General features: G+C 45.7%; 1 protein-coding gene across 1 annotated transcript in view; it reads right to left on the minus strand.

The window, feature by feature from the left end:
- Nucleotides 1–8392: 8392 nt before the first annotated feature.
- The window catches only part of COL28A1 (collagen type XXVIII alpha 1 chain), a 688108-nt gene continuing 670453 nt past the window's right edge, over nt 8393–26047 (minus strand). The window contains exon 36 of the mRNA XM_085630877.1: nt 8393–8803. The gene's annotated coding sequence lies outside the window, so the exon portion shown is untranslated. The remainder of the gene's footprint in view (nt 8804–26047) is intronic.

Below are 26047 nucleotides of genomic sequence, written 5' to 3' on the forward strand. Positions count from 1 at the left end.
CAAGTGTAACTTTCATTCATGATCCGTCATTGGCTGATTTTGTCAGCCCTAAAGTTTAGAGATATCACCACAATCTGGGAAATGCATTGATAATCCAGCCAGTTCAAAAGGCGCAAGGCCTCCTGACACAAGGTCCAGGACTCCACTTTACCATTTGTTGCAGTACCATGTGGCGGTAGGGTTGTCCATAGGGACCTGACCCAGGCTCCCTTTGATGGATGGCAGGAAAGCTTTCAATGCCAAGTGAATGGTCCACAACTCAAACAGTTGATCACCACCTCTCTCAGATGATCTTCTCAACCCAGCAACGATGCGTCCATACCTACCATCAGCACTGGGCAAGTAGGTAGAGGGGTCTGATGCTGGTGTAAATGTGGTTCAAGCTGCCTTTACTGTATATCTTTGGCAGTCTCCTTTGAAATCTGGATGGAACCTGAAAGGTTCCCTTTGTGCTGGGCACACAGATTTCAGATCCCACCGCAAAGCTCGCCCACATATGCCACCTGACATGGTTGACAAGCAGGATTCAGGAGGCCAATAGTCCAAGAAACCTATGAGCCACTATTAATGAGACCCAGGACCAAGGCTGAGACATTGGGATCATAGTCTTAATGTCTTGGACTCTCTGATCTGGAAGGAAGGCCTGGTAATGCACCATATCCACACACCATATGCAGGATGACTTGGAGGAAAGTAAGCCTCTGAGAAGGAGTCAGGTGTCACTTTGGCATGTTAATAGCAAACTAAATGATGTGAGGAGGTTTGCTGTTATCTGGAGATGGCACAGGACTGACAGTAACTAGGCCACCATCAACCCTCGGGTTTGGGAAGATTGGTACAAGCAACCTCTGAAGGTATGCTGCGACCACCGTCATCACCTTCGTGAACACCCAAGGGGCACAGGTGAGGTTGAAAGGGAGCACAGCAAACTGAAAATGCTCATGACATGAACCACCTTGAACCACAAGTAGTACTTGTGGGCCTGCAAGATTGGAACATGGAGTGTACGGTTTGTAGAGGAATGGCAGGGCGTAACCAAGTTGAGCTATCTGCAGGACCCACCCGTTGAATGTTATGGTGTGTTACCCATGGAGAAAATGACTGATTCTGCCTCCCCCAGCGCGGTCGTTTGCTGACATGGACAAACTAAAGCAGCTTGGCGGCTAGTGGTGTCGGGGTGGGGGACTCTGAGGTTTGCTGTCCTGTGGGCCAAGACGCTGTCTGTTGGATCTCCTACCACGAACCCGAAAGGACCGGGATGCCTGATGTTGGAGTGTGCAAAACCGCTGCACCATGGTGCAAGGGTGCCTGTGTTTAGAGGATGATTGTTTTTGTGCAGGAAGGGAAACCTTACTGCACAAAAAAAATCATAAGAGGCCTTTTTCTATGTGTACTGCAGAAAGCAGCACACATAGGAAAGGGGAAAACGAGGAGAAATAAAGATATTTCTCCTTGTTGTGCCTCCCTTATGCCTCCCCTGGGGAGGCGTACGTTTTTGGCGCTGCCTCAGATTTATGATTTCCGGTAAATCAGGGGCATAGTCAATATTTATGAGGCAGCATCAAGCCCAAAAAAGTGGCTTAGAGCTGTCTTGTAAATAAGGAGCAGGCTCCTGCGCCACAGAGTGTCACAAAAAGTGACGTTCTGACGGCGCAAGGGGCTTCATAAATGAGGCCCTCTATTTTTAACTAATGTATTAGGTGGACTGCAGTTTGGGTAAGAAAACGTGGGGGCATCTATTTTAGCCTCACCACCCAGGACTCCTCTCGATATCTAGTTTACAGTAATGTCTGGGATTGGTGGGTTTAACTAAGTGCCAGGCAACCCCAGGCCTATCTGCATCCTAAAATGTATCTAATTACAAGCTTTTTTCTTGCTCTTTTCACAACTACGTCCTTGGGCCTTTCCTATCCCAAGCAATGCACATGTGGGGTATCATTTTGTTTTTGCGAAGTGTGGGAATACAGGTTAGCAGGATATTTGCTAATATATATTGAATTCTGCAATAGTTTTGGCTTCCTATCAGTCATCATAAAAACTTTGTCAGAATCGCCTGGCTTTATGGGTAATCCAGAATTCATGTGGTACAGACGTTTCCTTGCCCTAAACTCAGATTATTGCGTCCATGTAAAAAATATACAGCTTTCCTTCACCCCAAATTTGTACTTATTAGGCGTGTTTGTTGTCAAGTGATGCCTATTTTATACACAATGAAGAACCATCGTAAACCACAGATTGATTGCAGGCTCTGGGTATCATGGGCTTTAGAGCAAACTACAAGCTACCGGAAGAGTCTTTCAAAAGTAATGATATATTATTTTTTAGGATGTTCCTTTTGCGCAAAAAAATACTACGTGAAAACCTTGTGATCTATTACTCTTTTTCTCCAGTGGCATAACTAGGGGGCCAGCGGAGGTGGGCGGGGCGCCCAAGGTGGCACTTATTTTTAGGGTGGTGTGGCAGCACTTCACCCCTTCACTTAACCCGCACACCCCCGCTCCTACATGCACAAACTGGCCGTCACTAGGCGTCAGACTGAAATACCACCCCAGGCGGAAAAAGTGCTAGCTACGCCACTGTTTGTCTCCACAATTCTATGTCGTATCAAGGAACAATACATTGTTGGGATTTCTCTGGGCGCAAAAAACACAGTTTGGTGTCCTAGCAAGAAGCCAGGTGCACTTTTGATTTTTGCTTAGGCTAAGAATAAATCCAATAAGCATCTGGCTCCTTGCTAGTGGCACAGATATGTGTGTCTGAGTAAAGTGAAATCAGAAAGTGGATATTGGAAGGAATAATCCTAGTCCTTCCCTTTTCTCTCTTTACAATCCCCACCCCCTGATTTAGTTCTTTTTTTGGTGGTGGGAAGAGTTGGCCTGCTCCTCCCATCCTCCCACCAGCAGATAAAAGTGGACTGAGCTGGTGAGAATATCTATCTAGGGAAAAGCTGGGTGCACTAGTACATGTCCTTAGCCGCTTCTGTTGCCCTACCCACAGCTTGATTCTTAGACAGATGTAGTATGCTGTACTTTGTATTTCCTGATGTTAATGTATCATTGATACTCCTTTAGTTCCACATGTCATGGTAACAATCTCTACTCAGAATGTTAGTATTCAAAGGACAGCTGTTCAGTCTTACATTCATAGCTGTGTGTGTAGGCTGAGGTGTATATGGACCTTCTTATTAAACTCTTATGGATTTAACTAAATTTTCTGTGGATTGATATTTATTGTTTGCACCTGGTGAGCCACCTATACCGTGGAAAAAATTTGAGATTGTTTTCTCACACTATTCTCGAGTGTGTGGTGTCTCGTTAAGTGCAGAAAAGAAAATGTCACTTTTGCTACATTGTTTAGGTCCAGAAGGACAAGAGATATTTCAACATCTTCCTGAGTTATCCTCTGAAGATTCTGATAATCTTAATGATTATGAGATTTGTTTACAGAAACTTGATTTACACTTCTTGCCGAAAGTTTCAACGGTTTTAGAGAGAGATCATTTTGGCAAACGTATGCAAAACTCTGGCAAGAGTATTGAACAATATCTAACTGAGTTAAGAAAGTAGGCTTCTACCTGTAATTTTGGAGCCAACTATGAGGAAAGGTTGAGAGACCAGTTCATGCTAGGTTGTACCTTAGAAAAAGTGAAAGAAGCATGTTGGGCTAAACACGACCCTTCTCTCTCTGAGGTAATTACAATAGCAAAATCTTGTGAACACACTAAGACTTGTGTTGATGAGTTAAAGAAAAGAGATGTAGAAACTTCTAAAGAAGGTAATATTCAGGTGGTGCACAAATCCAAAGACAAACAAGGTATGACATCCTCTCAACAGTACAAAGGAGAGAGTAGTGGTACTTTTCCTTACAAGGGTCCTCTCAATTACAAGAATGGTAGCAAACAATGTGTTGAACATAAAAATGATTTGTTTGTCAGGAAGTTCCAAGGTAACTGCTATAAATGTGGGGAATATGGGCATTAAAAGATTGCATTGGCTGGAAAGCCACATGCAAAAGATGCAAAAAGAGAGGTCTTGTATCAAAATGTTGTCGCAGAATAGGGTTCAAGAAATATGTTGTGGAGATGAGTGTGAAGTTGAGGAAATCATCATAAGGATTAGTGATGGTGAGAAAAGTGGCCCTTTTGACACTATGCTCATTGAAGGCGTTCCTGTTCAAATGTTATTTGACTCTGGAGCTAAAATCACACTAATTCCCAAGAAAGTTTATGATAATCATTTGTGTAGTAAGATAAGCTTACAAAAACCTGACATCAATGCTCAGGGTTATGGTGGCGAACCCATCAAACTTTTTGGTTTCTTTCCTGGTAAAATCTCTTACAAGACAAATGTGACATCAGGAAAGATTTACATCTCCGAAAGAGGTGATTCTTTGGTGAGTTGGGCTCTCCAAAAAGATCTTAAAGTCATTCTAGATCCCAACGAAACACCTTCCATAAGATTGAAACTTGATAAACCTGTAGACTCAATATTGAACCATGACGGTATTTCCAGTATTGATCAATGTAGTCTACAAACAGTTGTCACCTCATTCGAAGATGAGTTTCCTGAGGTATTTAATGGCCAATTAGGATGTTTGGTAGGTTATTCACACAAGATTGTTCTTAAGGAAAATTCTGTACCCGTAATTAGTAAACTTAGAAATTTTACCATCAAGGTCAAAGATAAAAGGAAAGTTGAATTGGACACGTTGTTAAAAGGTGGAATCATCACTGAGGTAGAAGCCACAGAATGGTTGGCTCCAGTGGTCATGGCACTTAAAGCCAATGGAGAGTCTAGGCTCTGCATTGACTTAAGAGAACTTAACAAATGCATTGTTGTTTATCACTACCCCTTACCTAATATTACAGAAATGTTGTCATTGTTAGGTGGAGCCAAGTTTTTCTCCTCTGTTGATTTAACTTCAGCTTATCATCAGGGCAAGCTACATACCTCATCTCAAGATTTAACGGCCTTTATAACACCGTTTGGGACATACAAGATCTTGAGGATGCCTTTTGGGCTTATTTCAGCTGCTGCTGTGTTTCAGAGAGTAATGGAGCATGTGCTTAAAGAGTGTGATGGAATAAAGATATACCAAGATGATGGTTTTTTTTTGGTAACACCCAACAAGAACATACTAGCAGAGTTAGGAAAGTATTAGATAAACTTAAACACAATGGCTTGACTCTTAAAGCAAAGAAATGCAAGTTCAATATTTTCAGCATTGACTACTTGGGACATACCATCACCGGTCTGGTATCAAGCCAAAAAAAGAACTTATAGACACCATCAACAAGCTTTCCAGTCCCAAGAACAAAGATGAAGTTGTCAAATTTTTGGGCATGTCTGAGTATTACACAAAATTTATAAAGAACTTTGCAGACAAGACCTTTAATATGAGACTTTTGATGAAGAAGGGAGTCAATTTCAAATGGAACTCTGAATGTGAGAGAGAGTTCAAACTCATAAAAAGACAATTATCTGAAGCCTGCTCACTTAACAGTTTTGATCCTAACCGAGAAGTAACCATCACGACAGACGCTAGTGGAACAGGTTTAGGCGCTGTCATGTTACAAGTATTCAATGGAGAGGAAGTTACAATATTGTTGTTATCCAGAAGTCTAAGAGGAGCAGAGTGTCACTACTCTGTTATTGAAAAAGAAGCATTGGGAGTATTTTGGGCAGTGAGGAAGCTCTGGAAATTTCTGTGGGATAACAATTTTGTGATAAGAACTGACCACAAACCTCTTAAAGAAATATTTGAAAAGAAAGGAATTGACAATGTATCCTCCAGAATACGCAAATGGGTAATTTCTCTCCAAGAATTCAACTTTCGTGTGGAATATGTCCCTGGTGCAAAAAATAACATAGCTGACTGCTGCTCTCGTTTGACTACTATAGAAAGTGATGAGAACGACTCCTCTGAAGAAACATTAAATGAATTTGATGAAAATGCGGTCTGTTATGTTGATGACAGTATAATAAAAGAAGAAACCTGGATCAATGAACTCTCTAAAGATGCTGTCTTAAAGTCTGTTATTGCTTGCATCAAGAATGGCTGGAACAAGGACGATAAGACCAATGATGCCTTAGCAGGGCTCCATCGGGTCAAGGATGAACTATCATTCCAAAATGAAATACTGCCCAGGTTGATCCCTCCTATCATCTTGAGGGATCAATTAATCAGTTTTGCACACTTACTGGTGGCCTGGTATGGATATTTGCATTGAAAGGTCAGTCAGAGAATGTGTTGATTGCATTACATGTGACAAGGCTCTTAAAACTAGGGTCCAACCTATGGTCTTAAGAAAGTTACCTAGAATGGCCTGGGAAGAAGTTGCAATAGACATTCTAGGTCCCATCCATCACAGTAACACTGACAAATATATTTTATTGTACTGTTGGATCTCTATTCCAGATGGCCGGAAGTAAAAATAACCAACTCTGCGGAATCTAGAGATGTAATAAAGTTTTTGGAAAACATTTTTGAAAGGGAAAGCTTTCCCAAAATATTGCTCTCTGACAACGGAGTCCAATTTACCTCTAAAGAAATGAGCGAGTATTTATCCAATAGAGGCATCATTCACAAAGGTCAGCACTGTATCACGCAGAGACTAATGGCATTGTTGAAAGGTTCAACAAAGTGCTCAAAGAGACCATCCAACGCGACTTATCTTATCAAAAGTGTTGGCAAACTGAACTTCTCAATAAAGTCAAAAGTTACAGAATTTCACCACATTCAACAACAGGCAAAACTCCTTTTGAACTTTTTTGTAAAAGGCAGCCTCAGACCATGTTATGCCCTGCTTGAATTCTCAACAAATCTCAAGGATTGAAGGAAATTGAAGATGATCAAGGGAAATTTGAAAAATAAGTGAAAAGAATGATTGACAACATGAAAGGTGTAAAAAATTGTTCCTACAGGTAGGTGATTTAGTTAAAATAAAGAATCCTCGCAAAGGAACCTTTGTGAATGGGTCGAAGTTCTTGTTACCCATAAGAGTCATCAAAGTTTTCAAAAATGCTGTCAAAACTGAAGATCATAGAGTGATCTTCAGAAGCCAAATGTTCTCATTCTTTCTCCTCTGAGGAACTTTACAGAAACGACGGTGAGGATTCCTCGTACAAAGAAAGCAATTCTATACACAATCAATTAAGACAACCCAGCACTAGACTTTGTTTCAAACCTAACTATCTACAAAACTATTTGTGATTTACATGTTCTAAAAAATTTTTCCTCCATGTTTCTACAATTAGTTTCAATTTGCTATTCTCCTGATGTTCATTTTTTTTGGTTATTAGGAGGAAGGTGTGTAGTATGCTGTACTTTGTATTTCCCGATGTCAATGGAACATTGATACCCCTTTAGTTCCACATGTCATGGTAACAATCACTACTCAGAATGTTAGTATTCAAAGGACAGCTGTTGAGTCTTACATTCATAGCTGTGTGTGTAGGCTGAGGTGTATATGGACCTTCTTATTAAACTCTTATGGATTTAACTACATTTTCTGTGGATTGATCTTTACAACAGACTTGGGAGGAGTTAGAGAAATCCCTCCCAGACCCATCTGATATGTAAGTGAAGTCACACACATACTAATGAGGTGAAGAGAGCAATGGACCGTCTCATCGGAAGTCTGACAGTACCCAGAAAAGATTGAGTACAAGCAAATCCCTCTCCCCATCCCCAACTACTAAAGCAGTTTGTAAACATACAAAACAAACACCCCCAAGAGGGCGCAATTTTTAAAAAGTGACATATATGCATGTTATAAGGGCATCCTGGGGACACCTTTTTATGACGTATACATACATTGCTAGGCATCCAAGGGTTTAAGCCATCACTTACAACTTTCATTATTCTAACACTTAGCAGCCTTTATACTTAACCGAATGAACCCCCACATGCAATCTAACAAAATACCTTTGCCATTCTCTAACTCTTTTCATTACACTGAGCCTAACCTTACCTTGCAACAATCTCCATCTCATACTCTATTCTAAAAGGAACTTTAAACCCTCAGCATAACTTAAACCTACCCAAAAGCCTTAACCCATTCATTTTTTCATCAACTTCTTTCGTTTTGTCCATTTATTCAGTTTTTTGTATGTTCCTACTTTTTATCTCTGCATTTGTGTTACTCTTTCTTTTTAATTGTATTTTTTACTGAAACCTCAAGATCCTCCATGCTCTATATCACTGTGTCTGTTCAATGCATGCTGTCAGCAATTTGACTAACCTACGCTTAGCAATACATTAGAACTATTGTACAATCTAGAGAAAGATGTGATGAAAGTTCCAGTCCAGGAAGATGGTACTATATTCAATAGAGAGTTATATGAATGTTCTTCTATTTTTTTTTGTCATTAATTATAAAACTATTTGTAAGTGCACCTTCAAACACCTTTATTCAAATATATGTTAAAGGTCATGAATCCAAGAGATAAAGAAAAATAAGCTTGAACACAATAGTTCACTCCCATATGCTATCACCTACAGACACAGTATGGACACTGATAGTTACTTGAGAAAGGGAAATAATGCTTAATGTGCATTATTCAGATGTATCTGCATTTTTCACAAATGAATAAAAAAACAACTTCATCAAGTTTGAAAACACGAATCATATTACAAAAATAAAAGTCAGGATTGCCCAGTTTCCAGATTTAATCATCTGTATTAGTAACACCGTGACCTGTAGACTGTTTACATGTTGTTAGATCTGTGGCATGCTGATATGTTTTTCAAAATCATCCTCCATGTCTTTTCTTCAGTCATGGTTATCTTCATCTTCTGAATGCTAATAGAAAAAAACAGTTAGCGTCACATACCTTTCAATGTATGAATAATATAAAGAATTTACAGCATGTTGATCTTTTTACACTGCTGGTTTTGTACTGAATATTACTGCATGCATAACTAACTAGCATAAGTTATAATGATGCCTCTTACTAGGAGGGGCCACAATGCAGTTTCCATGCTAATTCTTTATTTACAGCTGCCTCTAATATTGCCCACAGGTGAACAATTACAATGAAGGGCCATGCTCAGGCAGCATTTGCCACTCACTACCTCTCTGGAAACTGGGTGTGGATTGGTTAAAGTGGCGGTAGAAATGCTGCGAAAACATTTTTGATTAACAATATCTATAGTATCCGACAGCTAGATGTGTCAAGTGCCTATTAGGAAATAGGGATTCAGGTGATCTGGTTTGAGTAGGTGCATCATTTATGATATTTCTACCAAATAAAATAAAATAATTGGTAAAAAGATGATCTGAACAAAATCACAATATTCTTAATCTTTATATCTTTTCACCTACTGACTTAGAAAGGAATGTCAAAGTAAAAAAAAAAAAGTAAAAACTTTCATGCAGAAGTGGTTGTCCCCCTAATTGTGTTCCATGAAATTGCCACAGTTTAGATTGCTTGTAGAGGAAGAGTGTTCAATGTAATACAACCCAAATCTCAGTCATCCTAAATTCCAGCAGTCCATGACAATTTAAAAAAAGAAATGTCCATGATTTAGAACATGTAATAAATGTACTTCCTTATCATAAACATTAGAGGGAACTTTTCAAACGCTGATTTTAAATATCTGCCTCTAAACTGTGTAAAGATGTGGCTTTAAATATTGGACACTGGTGATCCCTCACTATTGCTAAGTTGGGCCTTTCTGTAGATTTTGTTAGTCTTGCCAACTACTAGTTTAGATTTTTCCCTGGGGAAAATTGTGCTTAGATCTTTGTCTGACAGGGGAGTATGAAAATAACCTTGGTACAATACGGAGTCCTTCATTGGTTCTATTTAATATCTGCAAAGAGCCCATTTGACATGTAAAATAAACATGTACATTTCATAGTAATGCAGATGACACACAAGTGACAGTCCACCTACCTAAAGCCCAAGAGTAATAGATGAATGACCATTGGCAGGTCATAAATGAGAAAAAGACTATGGAGCCTATTCACAAACTGCTTTTTGTAGTACATGAAGTAGTACTAAAGAAGTACTACTGGCATGCTAAAAAATGCTATTTACAAACCTACATGTGGAAACGTATGCCTCTCCTATTGTTTCTATGCAATTATCTATATATATGTTTTTTTATTTAATCGTTTTATTAACAATACACAGGAACGTAAGATACATTGATATGCAGATGCAGTTTCCTCAAGTCCACAATCATGGTACAACCGGCACCGTAAACAAACATTGTTTTCCCAGTTATAGTTATAGTCAGTTATGCTGTACATTACTTGTTCCCTACTCTTCTATTCTTTGACCAGCATCTGATCACCAATTTCCGCACGCCAGCCAATGCCAATTCACACTACGATTCCTGTCGTACCCTCCAGCTGTTCAAACACCTTGCCCGAGTTCTGTCCCCCTTGACTGGGTTGTGTTTTGCGCTCCTCCTGCTGACGGAGGTAGTCTCTTAAGGGCTGCCATATGTCCTTAGGGTGGGATGTGGGTGGTTGCAGACCGGCGTATAATTCACTTGTGGTGTCGCAATATGACATGCTCTTGAGCCAGTGTTTAACTGTAGGTTTTTGCCTAGTGCCCCAACGGATAACTATTTTGCGCTTCGCCAAGAGCATTGCTGTTGCTACAAATCTACGCGCGTTTTTGGACAGCATATCTGCATATCCTATGAGAGCTAGCAATCTATACATATGTTACTGTTAAAATTTATATAAAATGAATACTCCGGTTAGAACAGACTGGCTGCTGCTTTTAGCTTTTAATCACTGCTTTGAAATCGCTCTATTTTTAAACTTAAATGTTGTGTTTTAAATTTATGTTTACTGCCCTGACTGCTTGCACTACTTTTCGTTACATTTTGCAGTTTGCACGCTTTTAGAATATCGTTAAGGTCATTTGCTGAAAATCTAATTACTTGAAAGCCACTATAACTGTTGTTTAATCGTTTTAAGCTTACCCGCTCCAAATTCCTGCCTCCTGTTAGTGCGAGCCCGACCCCGTTCCGTCACGGCGTGTGCCGATTGCACGGAGGGTCAGTAGGGGCTTGATCATACTTCCAGTTTATCGCGGAAGTCTAGGGACGCGCTCTAGTCTTTCTGGCTCAATTCCTACTTAATCAGGGCGCGGGCGCGGACGCGCGCAGCGGCGCGCCAAAGGCAAGCCCGTCTGTGCCCGTCCGCGAGCGGTCGCGTCCAGCGGCCAAATTCCTTGCTCTGCACAGGTTTGCCCATGGTTTTTGTGTTATTTGGCTTTCACATTTTCCTTTCTGCTATTACCGGGACCTACTCTTAAAATGGCCTTAATTCAATACTCTAGTTCCCAATTAAAATGCCTCAACATCCCGCTCATTGCATACTCAAGCCCTTATGAATCCGTCATGTCTCAGTGCCCAGAAATCAGGCGTTCTTACGATCAGATTAGTCTTACCCCATCTGCCAGACCTAAACTTCTCAAACGAACGCTCGTTCTACTTCATTGACTGCTATCTATTTCAATGCACGTTCTATTTCTAAACATGCCTTGGACATATGGGATCTTCTGACTCTCATAGACCCAGACATCTGTTTTATCACTGAAACCTGGCTACATGAGCATTTTGGTCCTGATTTACATGTGGCCCTTCCCTCAGAATACAAAATTATTCGAATCGATAGAAAGGAGAAAGGAGGGGGGGGCCTACTTATCATATACAAAGAAGCGTTTATTATAAGCATCCTGGATTCTGTATCTTGTAGCACCATTGAAATCTGCTCTTTTAAAATTGTCGTCTTTTAAATGTCTCCTGGAGAGGAGCCCTGGTCTACCGCCCCCCTGGCTCAAATGGCAATTTTTCCGACCAGCTAGTCGAAATCATCGTCCCTCATGTTCTGGCCTCAGATAAATTCCTGCTTATTGGGGATTTTTTTTTTTTTTTTAACATTTTTATTAATTTTCTTGCAAGCAAACCAACAAGACACTTGAAACTTCATGTTGCCCATCATATCTGCTAACAGCATACACCACTTGGAAATACATAAGCAGACCCCAAACCAGCACATTGCCGCACAGCCGGTAGTAATCTCCGACCCCTCTACCCCTGGAACCGCCCCATTAGTCCGAGTCCGAGGATTCATCTTGTGACAGTGGTGGAGGGTTACATATTTCTCCTCTGAATTTGTTCCAAGCCCCCCAAACCTTGTCCCACTTGCGGGGGCACCCCCGCCTGATAAACACTGAGCGTTCCGCAAACATTGCTGCATCCATGTCCCTTCCCCATGCGGTCAGTGTTGGTCCCCTCTCCGCCCCCCACTTTTGGGCTATGTTCCTTTTAGTCGTTATTATCCCCAATGTCACCCAGCTCTGTGCCTGCCAATTGAGATCATTGGGCTCCCACACATTTAGCAAACATCGCCGGGGTTCAGGCACCAACGACACTCTGCACACTTGCGACATCGTCCTCATCACTCGTCTCCAGAAGTCTTGGATGACCGGGCAGTCCCAAATAGTGTGGTAAAAGGTCCCCACCTCCCCACAACCATGCAAGCAGAAGGGGTGCATTGCTCTACCCATCTTGTGCAATAACTGTCTGGTGTAGTACGAGCGGTGCAGGATCCGAAGCTGCACCAGTCGCAGCCTTGAAGGGATACCCGCCTCTCGCGGCGAGGCCAGCGCCTCACGCCATTCCGGGTCATCAAATTCACCGACCTCCTCTGCCCACCGCTCCCGCAGGGGCCCCATGGGGTCCGTCAGGTTATTAATAAGCTTGCGGTATGTGAGGGACGTAGCCTTCTGGGGCATGTATTCCGTCAGCAACCTATCTTCCAACGGGGATGACTTCGGAACCTCCTGTCCGGGTGTCAGGTGCATCATCAGGGCGTGTTTAATCTGAGTGTATCTGAACCACTCCGAAGGAGCGAGCTCATATTGCTGTTGCAGTCGCGTGAACTGGACGATTGCCCCCTTGTGCCACATGTCACCTATTACCGAAATGACGATGGAGTCCCAGGCATCGAATCCTTTACTGCCCCTCAACCGCCCCAATTGCTTAGCATCCCAAAGAGGTGTGAGTTGAGTCAGGACCCCCCGCCACCCGAGTTTAGCCTGTGCTGTGTGCCAGATAGACATCGTCTGTCGCAAAGGGCCGATCAACTTCGGGGCCAATCGTCCATCATATAAAGAGGACAGCATACCCCTCTCACCCAGTATGTCTCTGTCCGCCTTAAATGCCGGATCGGACTGCGGCGCATGGAGCCATTGGTTAATAACCTTCAGCTGCGCTGCCCAATAATAGAGCTGGATATCCGGGAGCGCAATTCCCCCGTCATACCACCCGCGAACTAGTTTGGATTGCGCAATGCGTGCCGGCTTGTTACCCCACAACAGGCTGGAGACTTGCGTTGCTATCGCGCGGAAGTAGGCCGGAGGCACCGGATACGGCGTGTTTTCTAGTACGTATAGGAAACGTGGCAGAGCCATCATTTTGAAGAGCGCCGCTCTCCCCAGCAGAGTCAGCGGCAGCGCTCCCCAGTGAAGCACATCTCGCTTGAGGCGGTCCATCGGAGGGCTTAAATTGCGCCGAAAAAACTCCGCCGGATCCAACGTAATATGCACCCCGAGATATTTAAACGAGCCGTCCGCCACCTGGAGCGGATAACCCGATGGCAAGCGTGGGGGATGGCCATGCAACACAAATAGGACCGATATGGACCAATTTATCGTATATCCGGACACCCGGCCGAAAATCTCGCAGGTATTAAGTAACGCCAATATAGAGCGGCTAGGGGAGGACAGATACAATAGCACATCATCCGCGTATAGGGAGACGCGGTCCTCCCAGCCATCCGACCACCGGAGGCCCCGTATCATGGGCTCCCAGCGTATCCACGCCGCGAGCGGCTCAAGCACCAGGGCGAAGAGCAGTGGCGAGAGGGGGCAGCCCTGCCGTGTCCCTCGCGTCAGGGGGAAGTCCTCCGACATATGCCCATTGGCCGCGACATGAGCTAGTGGGTTAGTATATAGGAGTCTGACCCAGGCACAAAATTTGGGCCCGAAGCCCAGATGTGATAATACCGCAAAAAGAAAGGGCCACTCAACCATGTCGAACGCCATGCGCGCATCCAGAGAGAGAAGCACCGCCGGCTCCCACACCCGTCCCGCCCGGGCCAGTACCCCGTGTAGGCATCTTAGATTGTGGGATGTACTTCTGCCGGGCATAAAGCCGGACTGATCTGGGTGCACAATTTCAGACAGATGTGGCGTCAGCCTGATAGCCAGTAGCTTAGCAAGGATCTTGGCCTCTACATTAATTAGTGATATGGGACGGTAAGAGGTACATTGAGCAGCGGGTTTACCTGGTTTTGGAATCACCACAATGGTGGCCGTGCGCTGATCTAACGGAAGTTCGCCCGCGCGCAGGCTGTGAGTAAACATATTTAGTAAGTGTGGGGCCAACGTCTCGGACAGCCTTTGGTATAGCTCAATCGGTATGCCGTTGGGCCCCAAAGCCTTACCGGGCTGCAACGCGCCAATAGCCGCCTGGAGTTCCTCCACCGTGGGCTCAGCCTCCAAGGCCTCCCGAGCCGCCGGGGAGAGTGTGGGCATCTGAAGGTCTTTGATGTATGTTAATGCCTCCTCCATCGTCATGGAGGAAGTGGAGGTATAAACCCCCCGATAATGCTCCGCTAGGGCACGCACTATGGCGCGTGGGTCGGACGTCGTCCGGCCCTCAGCAGTATCAAGCTGCGCAATCCACCGGGCGCCACTGTCGCGGCGGTCAAGCCACGCCAGCAACCTCCCCGTTTTATCCCCCACGTCATAAAGGGTATGCCGCGAGGCCTCCAAGCGTTGTCTGGTGCGCTCCGCGAGGTGCTCTCTGTACATAATCTGCGCCAGTCGCAGGTCATGGGAGGCCGCGGGGGACGGGTCCCGGGCTTGGCGAGCCTCCGCCGCATGAAGCTCACGCTCCAGCGACTCCAGCTCGGACTGCTGCCCGCGTTTGTGCTCCGCGATGGAAGCCATAGCCTGCCCTCGAACCACCGTTTTGTACGCCTCCCAAAGGACAGTAGGGGAAGCCACCGAGGTGGTATTTTCTTGAAAATAAAGGCTCGTCGCCTTCTTTATGGACTTAGTAATCTCGGGGAGCCGTAGGTAACCGGGACACAACGGATAAATGCGATGACGCATCAAGTGGTAAGTTGTGTAGTGTAGGAGTATCGGGGAATGATCTGATATGCCTCGCAGTCTGATTTCTACACTGTCAATGTTGTGAACACAACCAGTCGATCCCAGGAAATAGTCTATACGAGTCAAACTATTGTGCACCCCAGAATGGAACGTGAATTGCTGTGCCGTCGGGTGATGCAACCGCCACAAATCCGTCAGCCCGATCGCCTCCACAAAGCTCTCAAGGCGCGATACGCCCCTGCCCCTTGGCCGTGGGGGACAGCGATCATTGAGGTCGTTCATAACCGTATTAAAGTCACCACCTAGTATCACCTCCCCCTCCGGTAGTGCCAGCAGGAAGCCACTAAGCGCCGGGAACGCCACAGCCTGCAGTGCAGGTGGAATATAAACAGACACAATGTTAAGGGGGCACCCCTCCCATTGGGTATGGATCGCTGCAAATCGCCCCGACCCCTCCGTGTGAACGCTGTGCACAATTAGATGGGACTGTCGGCGCACCAGTATGCCCCCCACCGCGATCCGGAAGTAAACTCAGAATGTGCCACCATCTTGTACCCCCATCTGTCTAGTGCTTTGCTAGCGGTGCCAACCAGGTGGGTTTCCTGGAGCAGGACCACCGTTGGGGCGCACCTCTTAATACCATGCAATACCAGGCCCCGCTTGATTTTGTCGCCTAAGCCCCGCACATTCCACGTGAGCATTGAGAGAGGCCGTACTGGGGTCAGATTGTTCTCAGACTGCGTGTCGCACTCCACCCCGGACATTACGGTGGTTGGGGCGAGAAGCCGTGAGCCTCGCGGATGTACTGCTGTGGGGCATGTGCATTACAGTGAAAACGTGCATTGCGTGTCTCAAGTGTCATTGCCACCAAAAACCAAAACTTATAAGGAAAACAGGAAAACAATCCCCAACCTCCACCCCCCCTCCCTGCCTCCCTGCCATACGGACCTGGAACTGCCCACCACCCCAACTCAGCAGAGTGCTCGAACCCCATAACGCCGAACAGTACTTGCATGTAAAGGAGCGGGAGGTCCGAGTAAGACCAGTACCTCCCCTGTCCCAAGGTCCCATAGGTTATACAGTCAAACAACGTGATATAGGCCACTCCAGCGCCGGTGGGTCTCTGAGTGCGTTACAGTTGGCTGAGGCCGGGGAAGGCCTCAGCCAGGACCTCATCCGGCAGATCCCTCCTCATCTCACCCGTCCGCCGCTGTCGACCATCAGGATCCTCAGAGCCCCCAGACTGTCCTCGTCGCCGGTCCGAACGTCTGTTACCCTTGACGCGCTGCCATCCTTCCAGCCAGTCATGCACCTCCTCCGGCGTGTCAAAGAATCTCGTAGTCCCATCCGCCACCACTCGGAGCCGCGCCGGGAAAAGCATGGCATAGGGGAGCTCACGTGCATGAAGCTTCTTTTTGACTTCCAGGAAGCTCCTCCGCTGCGCCGCCACCGCCGCCGTGTAATCCGGGAAGAAAGACACTGTGGAGTTCTGGAGACGGATGGGCGGCGCCACCCGCACCGCCTGGAGAATGGCGTCTCGGTCGCGAAAGTTAAACAGGCGAGCCAGCACCGGTCTCGGAGGCGCACCCACCCTCGGCCGGCCACCGGGTACCCTATGGGCGCGCTCCACCGAAAAAAAGGCAGAGAGACCCCTGGGCTGTAGTTTGGACTTTACCAGCTCCTCCACGTATAGGTCCATGGCAGGGTGCCCCTCACTTTCGGGAATCCCAGTTATGCGCACATTATTACGTCGAGAGCGCCCTTCTTGGTCGTCCAACCTAGCCACCATACGTTTGTTCTCCGCTTCCAGCTGCGATACCTTCTGCAGGAGATAGCTGGAGTCTTTCGTTAGGGTGGCCATCACTTGCTCCACATCTGTGGCCCTGGCTGACATTTTTTGAAAGTCCGCACGGAGAAGGGACACATCCGACGAGATTGAGCCCACAGTGGACTGCACTTGCGTCAGAGCAGCCATGATGTCCTCCAGTGTCACTTTCGGCGTCTCCGGCTCCGTCGCCGTCCGCTCTGTGCGTCCCGCGCGGTCCGGCAGCGAGGAGGGGTCCTTGCTGTAGGCGAACTTGTCCAGCTTGCTCTGCTGGCCTCCCTGGGCCCCCTTCCCGCTCATGGCCGCGTCGCCAGACTTACGCTCCGTCCACCACCAGGCAGCTGTCGCAGCGGGGGGCCCCGTCCGGGCGTCAATATCACCAGGCCAGCAGCGGAGCCGATCACCACCACGGGGCACACCCTCGGGTGTAACTTGGTAGTCCAGGGCCAACTCCCCCAGCAGCTCAGGGCCCAACACCAGGCGGATCCACAGTCAGCAGCCCATCCCCCCCGGCTCAACAGAAGGGGGGCCACTTCACGTAGGTCCATCAACGATCGCCGGCAGCACCATCAGCCAATTCTCAGGGTCGGCAGCAGCGCCGAGGACCGGGGCACCCCAGAGCACGTCTCCGGCCCCACCCGCCAGGCGGGTCCTTCAGCCCGGTCGGAAAGTGACTACGGGGCCGTCCGCCCCACCGCTGCCTAGATCTCGTCCTCCCCGGGTCCACCGATGCTTCGTGTGCTGGGGGAAAGCCGATCAGGGTGCGAGCAGCGCGCGACAGCGCCCGGTCCGCCCCGAGCCGGCAGCCTGCACAGAGCGGTCCGGATCGTCTGCGCCGCACCTGGGACACTCTACCAACCCGAGGTCCCGGTCTGGTAGGCCGTAACCTTCCGGAGCTCGCCAATTGCATTTCAAGCCACGGAGGGATTCAGGAGCGGGAGCAGGCGAGGTCGCTTCGCCTCCGCTCCCCGTTTCTCGACCTTAGGGCTGAAGAGAGTCACGGATAAATAGGCGGATGCGTGGGGAGTGGGCCTCACCCTCGGAGCTCGCTTAAGCTGCGGCCATCTTGCTTGGCAGAAAGCCACGCCCCCTTATTGGGGATTTTAATCATCACGCGGAATTATCTGCCAATCCAGACACAGATAAACTACTCTCAGATCTGAGCACTCTTGGGTTAGGCCAATTGGTAAATGGGCCTACCCACTGTGCGGGTCATACGCTTGACCTTTTGTTCACCAATGTATTGGACCTGACTGTGGAAACTCCAGTACCACTAATATGGACGGATCATCACCTACTGAAGTTTGCTATTCCTTCCGCACCTAAAAAGAAATCTCATCCGGGTAATGAGTATATTTTTAGTAGACCTACCTCACTATTCAAAGATAACTTCAGTTTTTATCCCCTAGACTACGATTCGAGTGTTGACTACGATGTATTGCAATTAAACAATGCGATTGTAACCACTCTAGACTTAATTGCCCCGGTCCAGAACATTAGGCCCAAGACTAGAAACTCTCCTTGGTTCACGGATTCACTTAAGGCCACTAAACGTCTGTGCCGTATCGCAGAAAAATTGTGGAGGAAAACTAGAAATCTCGCTAATCGTGACAACTATATAAAGATGCATAATGGTTATATGCTTGATATTAAACTAGCCAAGAAATCATACTTGGTTGATAGAATAAATAGGGCAGAGAATTGCTCTAAGGAGTTATACCATATCCTTAAAGAGTTCACAACAACTACCAACGCATCCGCAGCGCCCGTCTCTCAAACATGGACGGATTCCCTCTCCGACTTCTTCGAGGCCAAAATCATGAATATCCATAGTACTTTTCTGCCGACCCCTGCATACATAGACACAGACCTGGAAGTACTCTCTCAGATTCCTTTGAGCTCAGGTGACTTTTTACTGAATTTTAAGGAATGTGACCTCAAGTCGGTCGCTGAGGCCATCACTAAAATCAAATCTGGCTCCCCTGATGACCCTTTCCCTCCTAAAATATTCCCTTCACTGGCCCCTACAGTCCTAACCAGACTAGTTGAAATTCCACTGTGCTGGAAAAAAGTCAGAATCAGGCCTATTCTAAAAAAACCTTCAGCGGACCCAGAAATATTTTTGAACTATCAGCCAATCTCCCTGCTACCCTATTTTGGAAAAATATTGGAGTCTCTAGTAAATAAGCATCTCGTAAATCACCTCGAGAGCCATGATCTTTTGGATCCCTCCCAATCCGGTTTTCGTGCGGCACATAGAACAGAGACAGCACTGATTGAGATCACGGACAATATCAGATCAGCCTTGGATAAGCAACAGTCAGCCATCCTTATTCTGCTTGATTTGTCGGCGGCCTTCGACACCATCTCCCATCATATACTTGAACGCCGACTTTGGGAGATGGGGGTCAGGGGGCCGGCCCTAAACTGGTTTAGCTGTTATTTGAGGGATCGCAAAACCATGATCCAGATGGGCAACCGTACGTCTAGTGAACGAACAGTTAAGATGGGTGTTCCCCAGGGCTCTATATTAAGCCCCACCCTTTTTAACCTTTACATGACTCCGCTGGCCATTGTGATTAGACAATATGGCTTTGATGTCATATCTTACGCAGATGATACTCAGATTCTAATCACCTTGGGCCCTGACCCAGAGGAAACTAGGCAGCGTTTTAAAGACTGTCTGATCCAGGTGGATGACTGGATGTCATCAAACCATCTCCAATTAAATGGAACCAAAACTGAGATCATGCTGTTTGGCAAAGCAGCTGACCATTGGACGCATGACTGGTGGCCGTCTAGGCTCGGACCTTGCCCTTCGCACAAGAACGTGGCCTGAAACCTGGGTTTCTACATCGACAATAACCTGTCTATGAGCGGCCACGCAAAGCATGTGATTAGCACATGCTATGGTGTTATGCGGAGCCTGCGTAAAGTGTTTAAGTAGCTCCCTTTAGAGGCCCGCAGACCTCTAATACAAGGCCTTATCATGAAAAGAGTGGATGATGGCAATTCGCTTCTGCATGCTATTAATTTAGATCTTTTGGCTAAACTCCAAGTCCTTCAAAACACAGCCGCCAGGTTAGTCTTGAACTGTCCATATAGGACCTCGGCCCGCCTCTGCTTAAACTCCCTTCATTGGCTCCCAGTAAGAAAGCGAACCCTTTTTAAAACACTATGCTTAACTCACAAGCAAATGTATGGAAATGGTCCCAAGTATTGGCTGCCAAAACTTCGTTGGTACCAACCCCATAGAGCCCTGCGATCCAGTGATGCTGCCCTGCTTACCCCCCGCAGGATTCACACTGCCAGGCAGGGTGGCCGTGCCTTCTCCTATTTGGCCCCCTCTTCATGGAACAAGATGCCTTATTATCTCCGTAACATGCCTGATCACGGTGACTTCCGTAAGAAGTTAAAGACCTGGCTCTTCGGCAATTAATCTGTGGTCCTCTTTCTTTTCGGAGTTTCTGCAAGCGCCATGAGACTCTCTGAGTGATATGTGCGCGATATAAGTATCTCTGACTTGACTTGATTTAAATATGGTTTTGGATTTTAAAAATGAATAATTACCTTATTTGGAAAAACCATTAAATTATATTTTTGAACTTGCATTGAAAAAGTAAAAGACTGCTAAAATATTAAACACAATTTGTAATTAAATGAACTAAATATTAATTAAAAATAAAAATGCTAGTCAAGTTGGACTTTGTTATATTTTGCTGAAACATGTATATTTATAAAAACAAACTAATATTGTTAAAATATGTAATTATTTATTAAACACTTAAACATTATTTTGAAGGTTTATTGTGATTAAAAATGTTACTGTATTAGTTCTAGTTTAAAATGAATACTTTAAAAAAAAGCATTGCAATTATATTTTACTTAAAACTATTTCTGACATTTAAAAAGAAAATGAGTAAACTTTATACATTTTTCACCGTGTCTGACATCTCCACCTAAGTGTAAAAAGTAACTAGCAGAAACTTTACACTAAAATATTCAGTCTTAGATGTCTCGACCCCCTAAAAGGATGAGGTAAGACATGTAAATGTACACAAAGCTGTAAATCTCCACTCAAAAATTGTGAATCACACGTAAGCATAGATTTACTCTTAGGTGCATGAGTAGATTTACATGGGAGTAAATTAACACATATACATTTACTATAGTGACTAGGGCCCTCATGTACAGAACCATTTTATGATCGGTAAGGCTCCAAATCAGAAAAACACAGGCTATCCAACAACAAACTGGCATTTTTTTATTTCCCAAACCCAGATAGCTATTTAGTGACATGTTACTGATTCTTACCGAGTAGCCAATTGGGTTTGGGAATATGTACAGATTCGTTATTTGGAGGGTGTGTGTTAAGGGCGTCCCTTCCAGATACTGAAAATTGCTTGTGTCTTGCTGGTCAGCACTTTGGTGACAACTTCTATCTTCTTGCATGAGACCCTCCCCTAGATCATGGCCCTAGTATGTGTCCTTACACTGCTCGCGCTTTTGGGAGCTATTTTTTTCATTTTGTTGATTCACTCTACAGAGTGCATCTTTTGTAGCTGGCTCTGATGTCTGCTCCCTTCCGTTGTCTATATTTGCTTGTTCCCCCTCCCTCCCATTACCGTTCCCCACACAGCACAATAAATTAGCCAGAAGGCCGGAAGCCTTTGACCCATCCTCTGACTTTTATTTTTGTTGTAGCTTTTATATAGTGCGAACTTGAACTGCAGGTGTTGGAGCACCCAACATAAGCACACATTCATTTTGTGTCGGCACGGGAAGATTAACAGCCTGATTACAAGTTTGGCGGTCATTCAGACTGCCAAACCTGTGGTGGCGGTCCACCTGTCATATTACAAATATGTTAATGGAAACGCCACAGGACCACTGCAACCACCAGAGATCATGGATGCCGCAGAGGTGGCGCGGCTGTCAGCGGCTCTAATATGCTGGCAGTGCCGCTGCGACACTGCCAAGCATATTAGGATTTCCTCACCACCACAGTTTTCATGGTGCTGAGGCTACTATAACAACTGTGGCAGTGAGGAAACAAAGGGGGTTGCCTCCAGGCCATGGGGTGCCTGCAGAGGTGCATATGTTGTGTCCCCCTGTGCGCAGTCACCCCCTTTGCTGCAAGGCATGGACTTAAAAGTGAATATCACAAAAAGAAGAGGGTTAAAAACGAAGTTACGTGAAAAACCATGAGTGTGGGGGGGAGGAGGAAAATCCACCAATTTAGTAAAACTGCCCTCCACACAGCAAGCTGTGTCATGCTTCATCATAGGGCTGCTACTACACCTCCGCGTCAACCAAATGCTGGAGGTGGAGCAATAAGGGAGGGGAAGACAATACAACACACAATATAAGTGGAACCAAAGGTGAGTTAAAGGTGCAGAACCAGTCATAGTCCGTGATATAAAACCGATCCCAGGAAATCCTTATTTCGAATTTAATAATAGGTGCCCAGAACGGATTTAAAAACCAAACAACGTGGGTTGTAGAGCTTATAATGAGGTTCCAACCCCCCCACTCTGCATGAATGTCGACATGTTTCAGCCAGCTCTAAATAATACCCCGGCTTTCCTCAGGACTTCTCACCACATAAGATCCTAGGTGTAGAACCTGCTTCCTCCCAATTTGGAAACGAAGAAAAACACCTCAAGTGAGGTCTCTCGCCTTTGGAGAGGAACCTAAAGTGAATAAAAAACACTTAAATGAACATAAAACTGGTGGATATTCCCCAACACACACGGAAAAAACACAATATTCACAGAAGCATACTCATATTTCCCCTCATGTGGGGATAAAGGTGGTTGCCTACAGTCACTGTATCAATATAGCTACTAGCTATAGCCCCCGATAGTTAATATACAAAACAGGAGGTGTAGTTATAAACGATAAACTACAAAGGAAATAATTGCTCAAAAGACACCACCGGACCACCCGGCACCATACACTATGCCCAACTTACCGAGTTTATTGAATTAGTAAACTGGAAATGGCGGGGAAGTGAGGACAGCCGTCCACACGCACTCTCTGTAAGAAGGTAATGCTGAGGTAAGGATTTAAATTTTTAAAGAAATCAATCAATAAATTGCACACTGAAAGAGCTTCCACCAATTTCAGGTCACACAAGATGCGGTATGTGTGATGTTTGTCATTTTACAGCAAATACAAAGAGCATTGATGTAGGGTTACTCCATCCTTGGGAACAGCGGAATCATACGAACTGTAACTCCGCTTATGTAATTTATCTGCTGAAGTGTCCCTGTGATCTGTTATACCTTGGTATGACGACAAGACGGGTCAAGATAAGGATCATGGAGCATAGGTCGACCGTCAGATGTCAACAAACTATTAGCAGATTGACCAATCATTTCAAAGAAAAGAAGCACTCGGCTGAGGAATTCTTTTGGACAGTGCTTGACAAACCTAAAATCAATCTGAGTAGTGGTAATCCAGAAAGAGCCCTTTTTCTATGTGAACAGAAATGGATCTATAGAGTTGGAAGTTCCACCAGGGGATTAAATGATGATATCCCCTGGAACAGTCTCCTGAATCCTTAGATTAATCTGGATTACATTGCTACTTAACCTTTAACCCTGAATAAAAATAACCACAGCTGTCGGAGAAGGGCGCAAGGTAAACCCCGATCAAGAACAGGGCAAGCCACCCAGCCTGTTACCCATTATCATCACTGACTCCTCAGGTACAAATGATTCAGTATTTTTTGACAAACTTAAATTCATACTGGCCTCACAAGATTCTATCATCAACCCCCTGCCAAACATGGAGATGTGGGAGCAACTGATTAACACATTAGATTCCACCGCAGAAGCACTGGAATATCAGTCCATCAAGTTTGTCATTCAAATATCTTTGCTTGAAACCCCAGCCCAGTATATCACAAATATAGACTTGTGCTTCAAAAGGCTTAATAAAACCATAAAAGCCTACTCCAAGAACCTCATAAGCCACACATGCACTCCGGTTCCCCCACTCCCTCCTTTAATGAAAACAACAAAGACTGTATGTGTTCAATCCTCATGGCAAAACTGATCGCACTACACTCACTATTGGGCGAACTACTACAGGAAGTCAAAAAGACTAGGAAGGAGGATACCCCGAATAATAATTCCTTAACACAACACAATTAATTGCATTGCACACCAGAAGCACTCAAACGCCACCAGCTCTAATAAGCTACGACCAATCAAAAAATCCCACCACCTGCAGTAACTCAATCCCTCGGAAGAACATCATGGTAGTGGATGCAGAGATTCACCCAGCACCTGGTAATATTGAATTCACAAACTCGAACAACAACGATCTCACAAGACAACAAGAAAAGAACACAAAGGATCCAAATACTGCACTAAAACCCTGTGCCATCCCGGACATTTCATGTCACCCTCTCCTATCAGTTCAATTATCAAAGTGAAATAAAAAGTGTCTTAAGAAATTGAACAAAAAACAGGTCAAGCTACAGCGAGACACAAGACAATGACATTAGACACTTACTTTCGCACCAACAAACAGGAAACGCCTACAGGGCAAAACTCCCTCTAACTCAACCCTGGCGACCCCAGAGATCAGCACCACCACCCAAATTTGTAACATCACCCAAAAAACGGATAATCTCATCAGATCTTTAAGACATACACTCAGGCGCGGATCGTCCATTGGGGCGTTGGGGCGTAGCCTCCCCGCCCGCGCCCGCAGCTCCCTCGGTGTCTCTGAACTTAGTTTACTTAAGTTCAGAGACGCCGAGGGTGGGGGAGAACTAACTGACAATGCATGTCAGTCAGCATGACGTCGGACCTTGGGCGGTCCGGCGTCATGTTGACTGACATGCATTGTCACAAGCTAGGGAAAGGCAGCACAAGTGCGCATGAGTGGGCATGGAGATTAATTTTTACTCCGTGCCCAGTCATGCGTACTTGTGATTTTACTGCCTTGCACATGCCCATTAGGAGCCCCTCGGTCTCCTAATGGGCAGGCGGCGGGCGTAGCGTAAGCTGTGCCGTCAGCCAATCCTGGCGCTGCTGGCAGCGCCAAGATTGGCTGAGAGGGGTTGGCAGGCCCCTCCTCCAGTACCGTCACTAGTGAAGGCGCCCAGGGGATCAGAGGTCTGAGAGAGCGAGGTGGCGTGGACGGGACCGGCTGTGAGGTAAGTTTTTTTTTTTTTAATTAAATATTTCATTTCCCCCCCCCGTGCGCGACCCCAACCCCCCCCCCCCCTCCACACATCTTTGGAGGGTCTGTGCAGGGGTTGGTGTGTATGTAGGACAGGCTTACATTAAGCAGATGCCCTCCCCGTGCTCCTGTTTTCAGATGGCAGCGTTTATCTACTTCTGTGCAGTATCGACCATCATAGATGGTTAACACAGAACTTTTAAAAAAGTCACTTTTGTTCCATGTTCTGTTCAATAACACTGTCCACCTCGTTCAGTCTTTTGTTTGAATCCTACAAAGTTCGAGGGTTTGTTTTTCTTTTTTCCAGGGACGTTTTGACTGAAATGTAAATTCAACACTCACAACAATTTCCCTATATATGCTGTTTTGGAAATGTGCTTTCCTTCAGTGACGCCTGGACGGACTAGTGTATTTGGCAATTCGGCAGTGCCAGAAGGGCTGGTCTTCCAGAGTAGTGTATGGACTGGGTTACTGGCTGCTTGTGGGCTTGTTTTATGCTCTGGTGAGAACGTTTTTACTCTCAGTTTTCCTGATATTACGACAAAAAATTCCTGCAGCAAGCAGAGAGGTCGAACACTGTGAGCGGACGCCCCCCAACATTAATGCAGTGAAAACCACCCAGACAGTACTTTTTAGACAGGAATACGAGGGGGTTTATTAATAATATGGTTGTGGAAGGGGCTGTTAGCACTTTGACGTGACGGCCTTCTTTGTGAGAGCAATTGAATGTATCCTGGCATTCGTGTGAATCCTTCAGTGTATTACAGTGAGAGGGAGCCATTCTCCACTTCCGGGGAGAGAGACAGGCTGCAAGGTGTGAAGGGTTGAGGCCAGGGCTGCGTGGGGGCAAGGGTGAACAAAACCTTTAGATTTT

This window comes from Triturus cristatus, chromosome 10 (genome assembly GCF_964204655.1).
Source record: "Triturus cristatus chromosome 10, aTriCri1.1, whole genome shotgun sequence".
NCBI classification, from domain to species: domain Eukaryota; kingdom Metazoa; phylum Chordata; class Amphibia; order Caudata; family Salamandridae; genus Triturus; species Triturus cristatus.